General features: G+C 36.6%; 4 long non-coding RNA genes across 4 annotated transcripts in view; 2 read left to right on the forward strand and 2 right to left on the reverse strand.

The window, feature by feature from the left end:
• LOC141367195 (uncharacterized) overlaps positions 1-5,001 on the forward strand; it is a 35,045-nt gene extending 30,044 nt beyond the window's left edge. The window contains exon 5 of the long non-coding RNA XR_012371419.1: positions 4,919-5,001. This is a non-coding gene — a long non-coding RNA (uncharacterized lncRNA). The remainder of the gene's footprint in view (positions 1-4,918) is intronic.
• LOC141367194 (uncharacterized) overlaps positions 1-5,015 on the reverse strand; it is a 35,470-nt gene extending 30,455 nt beyond the window's left edge. Inside the window, exon 1 of the long non-coding RNA XR_012371418.1 lies at positions 4,906-5,015. This is a non-coding gene — a long non-coding RNA (uncharacterized lncRNA). The remainder of the gene's footprint in view (positions 1-4,905) is intronic.
• Positions 994-2,665, reverse strand: LOC141367192 (uncharacterized). Its single transcript, XR_012371416.1, has 2 exons — positions 1,515-2,665; positions 994-1,378 (listed from the first exon to the last, which is right to left on the reverse strand). It is a non-coding gene; the product is annotated as an uncharacterized lncRNA (long non-coding RNA).
• Positions 5,016-5,302: 287 nt separating the features above from the next.
• On the forward strand, positions 5,303-7,595 carry LOC141367340 (uncharacterized). Its single transcript, XR_012371687.1, has 3 exons — positions 5,303-5,408; positions 6,388-6,502; positions 7,123-7,595. It is a non-coding gene; the product is annotated as an uncharacterized lncRNA (long non-coding RNA).
• Positions 7,596-9,398: the final 1,803 nt, after the last annotated feature.

Raw genomic sequence — 9,398 nt, forward strand, 5'->3', positions numbered from 1 at the left:
CCCCATGTTGGGTGCATAGGCGCCATTAAATCTGGTTGTGATGGGTTGTGTGGTCTCGGTGGCCCCCTGCCATAGCCATCGGCTCCACGCCCGGCACCACCTCCTCGGGGACCCCATCCCCCCGCAGGTGATCCGTTAAGTGGTCTAGCACCAGAATTTTGGGGCTGTGACCAAGTGTTGGGACAATGCCGTCTCCAATGTCCTTCCTGTCCACACACATAACATGTATTCCTGCCAAAACCTCCAAAACCTCCCCGTTTTGGTCTACTACTCCTTCTTGGCCCTCCCCTTCTCTGTTGGTTATATCCCTCCCATGGGTTTCCTGTATAGGGTGGGGCTGTATATGGATCTATGGGCTGATTGGGATATTGTACGTTGTCCGGGACACTAGTTGTGATAGCTACTGGTGTTGGTTGGGCCTGCTGGGGCATTTGTTTCTTTTTTGTGTTGGCCTGTTTAGTCTGTTCTAGCTGCAGTTTCAAAAGCTTATTCTTAATCTTATCTACCTCTACTAGTTCTGTTTGTGCGATTTGTTTATGGCCCTGTCTGTGTAATACACAAGATCTCTTTCCCATGTTGCTATCATTTGTATTTCTCTGTAATCTTAATAGAGTTGTGATTATCTCTCCCTGTGTCATAATTGTTTGTTGTAATCTTTCCATTTTTATTTTCATGGCCTTTATTTCATCAAATTCAGCATCTAGTTCACCACTGTTTACTGTTAACACCAGCTGTTGCTTTGAGATCGAAACAGACTTTTCCTCATAAGGAGGAGGTGTGTGCAGTGAGGGGTATAGTGACTTCACTTGAGGAGGAGCCATGGGTGGGGCTGAGGGTACTGGCTCAGTGCTTCCTTGTTCTACCTTTTGCTCGCTCACAGCACAACTGTCAACCTCCCCTTTTCTCTTTGTAATCGTCTCGACTTCAGCTGCAACAAAAGCGATTCTCGTCCCCTTTCTCAAATCTGTTTCTGAGTCTTTTACAGTTGGTCCCTTTCCAAACTACTTGCCTTTTTGCCATTGCACATACACTGTTAGGCAACCATACTCATCACATTTTTTTTAAATTTAGCCATTTTCACACAATTTACAAGCATTCAAAACTTCAAAAAGCACAACACGTCACTCTTTTCTAGCAGAAAGATATATACACCAGTAGTTTTCAGGAGTTTCACCCGCAATACAAACACAATACAACTTTCACAGGAATGTCACAAAAATAACAACAATATATCAACAATACTATTCACATTAAGACGTCACTTCTTCTTTCCAGTATTCGTGGACCTCTCATCCAACGGGCTGCTGTACACCCCCTACAGGCTATACAACCTGAGTCGGTATTTTATAATACCTAATGTATTAAAGGAATCCTCAACCTTTTTAATTAATTCTGTTAACTTACACCGCCATTAACAGTATTCGTGGACCTTTCATCCAACGGGCCTTGCACCCCTTACAGGCTACAACCTGAGTCGGTATTTTATAACACCTAATGTGTTAAAGGCCTCCAACCTTTTTAATTAATTCTGTTAACTTACACCGCCATTAACAGTATTTATGGACCTTTCATCCAAGAGCCTTTCACTCCTTTTGGCTACAACCAAGTTGGTATTTTATAACGCCTAATGCGTTAAAGGACTCCTCAACCTTTTATTTAATAACAAAATTCAAAGATTTCAAAAAGTTTTTCACTCTGATCAATTTACAAAAATGTAAATTTTGTATTTCAGTTCGGATCTCCTTATCAACACAAGTAATTTGGTATATCCAAATAGCAGAATTCGATAAAACAGGCTTCTGCTTACCTTATTTTAATAGAGCGCTCTTTTTGTGTTGAAAGGGAATCCTCGCTTACTCTGGTTTCTTCAATGTGAAACCCTTCTCCCGCTCAGTCTCTCCTTTCCCTCCAAAGAACGTCGGGGTCACCAATTGTTGGACTTTAAGGGTCCATTGCATGTTCATAATTAGAGGAAAGACACGGTATTAAAAAATAGTTATTTATTGATCAGATATGAAAAAGTTTTACAGCGCTGGGTCATTTCAAGCAATGAACGACGAGCCCAAAAAATAACATGCATATTTATAAAATATATGACGTCGATCTTTCTTCTTAGAGTCTCCACCCACAAAGGCCGTTCCCCTCGTACATCTGACTCCATTACCCCACCCAATCTGTTAGGGAAGAAATGATACACACACAAAGAACAAACACAGGAGGTTCTTTTCTTCAAGGTTAAGCTGCCATGTCTCCATTAGGTTATTCTGTATACAACCTTCATTTCATTGGTTAATACACATTTATCAAAGACAACATTTTATATTTATTACATCAATTATTCAATGATTAATACTGATTAAGTAGGAAATACATTGCATATTTTATCCTGTGAATATTAAAACATTGGTTAATAACATGGTTATTTGTCTGCTTTTCTTCTATAAGCCTCGCTCTTTATCTCGAATGTTGCCACCTGCAAATTCCTCACTAATCCAACCACGACCTTGTAACTTTTGCAAACACAGAGGCTGCTTCCTCTCAGTAACTTTCCACTCTCTCAGACAAACACAAACAATCTTTTACTTCAGCATACTATAATGATTATTGAAAACACTTCTAAATACAATATTAATAAAACATATGACATTAAAATCCCACATGTGTTAAAAGCTTATCACACAATGAGGTGTAAAAAATTAACACATCCTTTCTAAGAGTGTGGTTGTGTACATATACCTTGCCAAATCTGGAAATACAATGAGAATAAGAGGAATTAAAAAAAATAAGTTTTGTTTATTTAGTCCTATCAATCAAAGGCCGGGACAAATACCACACCAACCAACACTCTAAATTCTGTTGTGTTATTTGGGCAAATATAATATGCATATATAAATATACATGTTTGGTTATAAATAATAATATGCTGGGTTGTTGTTAACCCAAACATGAGTTAAAACAACCCAGCATTGCATTGAAACAACCCAGCATATGTTTATTTATAAACCAACATATGTGTTCTGTTCAATATTTTCCCAGCATTGGGTTAAAAATAACCCAGATAATTTAGAGTAAATCAGCACATCCTACATGTACAAACTGTGCACAACAACTGAAAAGCAATGCAGTTTAATGTCTGTCTATGAGTGTCCATTTCTGTACCAGGAGAGATCGCTGTACTATACATATTTGTTGACTAAATATTAATATATAATATTATTTGTTGATTATCCGCAAAGGCATATAATAGTTTCAGATTAGTTAAGCGGGCATTCTGTATCATAGCAACCAAAAAGCGTCAGCTAACACTGCCAAGCACGCGGTTGGCGTCAGCGTTTTCAGCCATATTTAACGTTTTAATGCTTCCGTGTACAGTACACTGAGATAATTAAGCCTTCTTCAGTTATTGTAACGGTTTGCCAGCAGAATCAAATTGTCTTACTAAACTAGCCGTTAGCAACAAGATGTTTTCTGAACTGAACTGTTGGCTCGGGGGCAGGGATCCAGTGCCCTGACAGCGTCATACACATCACGTGACGCTGCTGTGCAGGTCAGGAGTTCTAATAGACTGCCACCTATTGCTCATTAATGATCCAGCAACATCTGCTCATTTGCTTATGATCCGGTAATATGATTGACTCCGTGTTCAACTGCTGATCCAATAACATTTAAAAAACGAAAACGCAAGTTTTGTTTTCCAGAATTTTAGTTAGTTTTAGTTAGTTTTACAGGTCCACATTATAGTTATAGTTTAGTTTTAGTTTTTTTTTAGAAACCTTCGTTTTTATTTTATTTCAGTTAACGAAAATGTTTTTTCACTAATAGTTTCAGTTTTCGTGATAGTTTTCGTTTACGATAATAACCCTGGTTCCTAAACATTGTTCCTGGAGGTCCTCTGCTATTCACATTTTGTATGTATTCCTTATTTAACACACCTTATTCAAATCATCAGCTCATTAGTTGAGATCTTCATGAACTGAACTGAGGCTGTGTCCAAATGTTCACACTTGTTGTCTTTGCACTAGACTACTTACATGACTTTTTTTAATATTTGGCCTAAGTATTCTAGTGGGCGTGAAGATCCCAAGCGTGCATGTAGTGCATGTAGAATTATTCACCATTCACCATTATTCATATGGGACACACTTAGCATGTGTAAAAATGTCAATCCAGGTAGTGCCAGCAATTTGCACCAAAACGTATTTGTGTTTTATTTACTACTTTTAATTTATATTTAACATTTTTAAGTTTTCTGTAAATAAAATGAACACTCTGAAATTAACATTTGCTGAACTTAAAGATTATTATCTACACTCATCTCAAACTTTTAGATGCATAATTCTTTGCTCCTGTAAAAAAGCTCTTTGTTTTGAGTATGTAGCTTTATTAAAGTGTATTATTTATTCAGTAGTCCCTAAATAAATGACACAATGTTGCAGTTGCAGATGTTTCACAAAATACATAACAATAATGGGTAACACTTTATTATAATGTTCATGATTTAACATTAGTTAATGTATTAACTAACATGAACAAACCATGAGCAATACATTTGTTACCGTATTTATTCATCTTTGTTAATGTTAGTTAATAGAAATAAAGCTGTTCATTGTTTGTTCATGTTAGTTCACGGTGCATTAACTAACGTTAACCAAATTTTAATAAAGTATTAGTAATTGTTGAAATGAACATTAATAAAGATTAATAAATGCTGCACAAGTGCAGTTCATCATTATTTCATGTTAACTAATGCAGTTAACTATGTTAATTAATGAACATTATAATAAAGTGTTACCCAATAATGCAGTAAACACCATAGAAATGTTAACATCCAATTAAAAGTCTCATGCTTTACATCCAGAACATGATGCACGATGGGATGCACAAAGTGAAACTCATTATGCTTACCTGACTCATGCAGAATTCTTGCCTGGTGTTTGGTCCCCCCTTTCTCTGGCTTGTGTCTCCATCATCATTACACTCTTGTCAGTGTAATAGTATCGTTGTCTGCGTACCAGTAAGTTTATTACAATACTAATTGATAATATTAATGTACTAATCTTGTTTTGTTACACCCTAAATCATTAGCTACCCCAGTTACAGGCATGAGTGTTTGACTTCATGCAGACATCCGCAGACATCGAAGTACCGCGAGAGTGGTTCAAAAGCCCAGGAAACAGTGTAATCACGCGGTACTGTGATGTCATACTGGTTAACGCTAAGCCACGTGAAGCCGCACGCAAGGGCTGCACTAATCTTAGCCTGTGGTTTTTGGGGCTTGCGTGTCTCGTCGCGTTGGACGGTCGCGGGGCGATTTGTTTCTCTTTTTCACCTCGATCTTTGGCCTCTTGTGATTTACCAAAACCAACATGTGAAGTAACAACGCTGACGAAGAAGTTTCATCAGTAGAGGTAAGTAACTAACTATATGTTATGCATGTAGTGAATCTACAGATTGATTGTCGTATATGATAATTATTTTTTTGGTTTGTTTGTTTGTAACGCTTAACGTTATCAATGCAAGGCAATATCGAGACGCAAATCCTGAAGGCAAGGCACGTTGAACATGTAACGTTAACGTTAAGTAACTTTTCTCAGTGGTGGTGGGGTAAACATTAGCTAGCCTAAACCAGCCCCTATTTAACTTAAAGTTAAGTTACTTGAGTTATAAAATGTGTCTTCCCGCCCCGACTTGCTTGGAGTAAGTTAATGTTATGTAAACGACCTGTATTCACAAGAAGCCTTAAAGTTTTATAGCGAAGTGGTTTGATAATTGAGTTAATATATTTTATCAGTTGTATTAGCTATAAACTTATTTATATCTGTGAATTAATTCGTATTTTTATCAGTTTCTAACAACACATACATGACAAAAGGCTAACGTAACGTTAATAACGTTAAGTTACTTACCAACACGAACAAACTGACAGACAAATTAACTTAAAGCCGACAATTACAAAAAAAAACATATTATAAATGAACATAAACGTTATGTTTACGAATTATATCATTTACATGTTAATAATGATGTTAAATGCGAAGAAAATGTTGAAGGGTGACTGAGGGAAAAACGGTCATATGATGAAAATTGCGCTCACATGAAGAACGAATGGCCTCGCGACCAGCTCGCGCTTCCGCGACAGAAGGGTCAACTTCCTGCTCCAACCTGCAATTTGAATGCAGAGATAATAACAAATAACCAAAGTTTAATAATATTGCTGGATTTTTTATAATGCTTAATAAATGATGAGTGTAAATTTAGTATGTGACTGACATTGTTTTTTATTGCGTTTATTTCTTTTATATTGATTGAAAATGAAAACCTTATTTAAATTACCTAAAATTTTTTGTGTTTAATGCTGATTTATGTTGTTTTTCTGTTTAATATTAGTGTGTCCTGGTAACCGTGTGCTCGGAAACATGCAGATTACAGTATCTACAGAGCCGACCTTGAGGCTGTTTTTGCATGACATCCACTGATGGATAATCTGTTTACCTAAAAACAGGTAATGTATAAACATTGCAAATATAATGAATTCACAAGTATATAATTTCACAAATATTAAATATTATTTACAATTATTATTAATGATGTACATATTAAATTACATATTATACATGTTCCGTTGTTCTGTTATTTGAAGGATATGCATGCTAGATCAATTAGATTATCTTCCTCACTATCTATAAGCAGCATGCTATATAAATGTTACACTTAAAGTTGTAGCAGAGGATTTTCTCGAATTTTAGAAAAGAAACGCCTTCTCCACTTTTTAAAAAAATGCAATAGGCTTTATGCCCAGCTGCACTACTTCCTGAACTTCAGCCAGCCCCTTGTTTCCTGTCTGCCATTATTGGACAAACTGATTAATCCAGGTGTGCCTGACCTCAGTAGTCACAACAACAATAATCAGACACACCTGGATTAATCAGTTTGTCCAATAATGGCAGACAGGAAACAAGGAGCTGGCTAAAGTTCAGGAAGTAGTGCAGCTGGGCATAAAGCCTATTGCGCAACACTCCAGATTGACAACTAGGAGGACCAATAGTCTTGATGACCCACCCAGAAAAAGAAAATTTTCCGCAGTACCTTTAATGTTTAATGCTCTTTTACCTTGATTGTTAGGGTGGTGTTCATACAAAGCAACTTATTGCTCATCTGCTTGAGAGAAAGTTACTGCTGGGGCTCTCCTGCTAAGGTTGTCTAAAGGTTGTCTTAATTCTAAAAGTCATTTATCTGAATATGAAAGGCTTAAGTCATAGCAAGTTTTGAATGAATGACTTCACAATCTGTTTTAATATTGTTTATTTACAATGTATTTTATTCCACTTACCTGAATCGTGCAGAATTCTGGCTTGATGTTTAGTCCACCGATTGTCTTCTCCAACCTCTGAGTGAAGCCACCACGAGTGGTCGTGTTAACCAATTTTTCTTAGTGCATCTTAGTGCACAGTGAGTGTGTCTACATAGTCTAAACGCTTAATAAACTGATAACGTGTAAGGTCATTTAAATGCGTAAAATGGTTTTCTTTTATAGGGTAAAGCCCATAAATGGCAAAAACTAATTGGCACAGGTAGTTTTTTGCTCTTAACCCAGATTTTAATATTGGATGTAAGCGTCTTAACGTTTTTTTTTTTTTTTTGCCGTTTCGGATGTGCGCATGTCTCCACCTGTGATAGATAAACTTCACAAATGAAAGTAAATTAAAACACTTGAAACATGTTAATGTAATAAGCTGATTTTTATAATATCATAATAAAATAATTGTCCCTTTTATTATGTGCATGTAAACATACTCAATGTCTTTGTTTATCCTTTGTCTCAAGTCACACTGAATGTGAGAAGTCATTTGTCCAGTGCTGTCGTGAAATCTAATGATAACTGCAACTCCTTCAGTCTAACATGATGGTTGAATTACACACAGATAAACACCCACTTTATAGACCACAAGATTTGAGTTCAGGCAGATTAAGATAGTTGATTGAGTTTAGTTGTAATTGTTTGACTGTTGGCTCATATTATTACTGATTTTGACAATTTTCTTACAGCCCTTGTCTGTCAAAATGACAGACATTAAGAAAGTTTAATGCAGCCTCTGGTTGTAAAGCACATTTTAAACTGATCTACTTCATTCTGTCACTAGTACACCGCAATCCCTGTTTACCAGCTGTGAAAGTGCAGGCCAAAAATCTTCCTTCACCTGTGGGCCTCTTCCCACATGTAGATAAAGTAATGAATTATTTTGTTTTTGTCACTGTTTGGTGCAAAATAACTGCCCTAGAGAACATGAAGAATAGCCAAAACTGTGGTATTGCGCTAGCCCTAAACAATTTGAGAAACTTGATGTTTCACGACACATGGTACAACCGCGTAGTAGGCATGGGCCGGTATAAGATTCTGGCGGTATGATTACCTGTAGCAAAAATACAACGGTTTCACAGTGTTGCGGTATTGCCATTGCTACACTAACATTTGTTATTTTTAAATGCCAGGTAAAAATAAAGCCTTTAAATTATATTATATAATATTTTCATAATGTATATTACATGTAAACATCAAATCAATCACATGACTTAATGTTTTAATGAATTTTATATAAATACAGTTCATAGCTTGGAGACGGTATCACAGATCATTTTAGTGGTTATGTAACCTCATGTAACTGTTTAAAACCTTAGTATACCTTAAAACCGGTAACCAGCCCATGCCTAGCGCGTAGTATCTATTATTTAGGTGGTTGACATGTCTGTTTGCATGTTATTGCATTGGTAATAATTTATTGTTTATAGTCCAATATTGATTGTGAGAATTATTTCAATTTCCTTAAAAATGTTCTAACATCTTTTTCCTTTCTTTTCTTAATGCAGCACTTCAGGAGAAACCTGCCTGTGATCTGCTAAGATGCACAGATTCAACTCTGGCCCATTGTCATCCCAACACCTCATCTGCCATCAGTTTCGTTTAGTGTCGGTCTATTGCAAAAGTTCTTATAAACTTTAAATGAGACTTAGTGTTAAGCAGGGGTTTCCAAACCTTTCATTCCACAACATATTAAGCCCAGGATACACGGCAGGATTTTTGCAATCCAATAAGACCTTATCACATTAAACTTCAGCAGTAGACTGTTGATGAAGACACCTATTGCATCTGAGGCTGCGACATCCGTCATCAGCATGCGCTAGTGGTAAACAAATACAGGTACGCAGGTCGTTAGCAAACACGTTGTTGATGTGCATTGATCATGCTGAACTTCTTACACTGTCATAAAACTATCTTGGGTGTCTTTGGTCCCAGGACTGGGAAAACAGATGTCTTTAAACCTCTCACACTGTACGAGATAGGACCACCAATTAAGAGCCACGATCACAGAAATCTCCACGATTGTTTCACGATTGGTAAT

Source organism: Misgurnus anguillicaudatus, chromosome 10 (genome assembly GCF_027580225.2).
Source record: "Misgurnus anguillicaudatus chromosome 10, ASM2758022v2, whole genome shotgun sequence".
NCBI classification, from domain to species: Eukaryota; Metazoa; Chordata; class Actinopteri; order Cypriniformes; family Cobitidae; genus Misgurnus; species Misgurnus anguillicaudatus.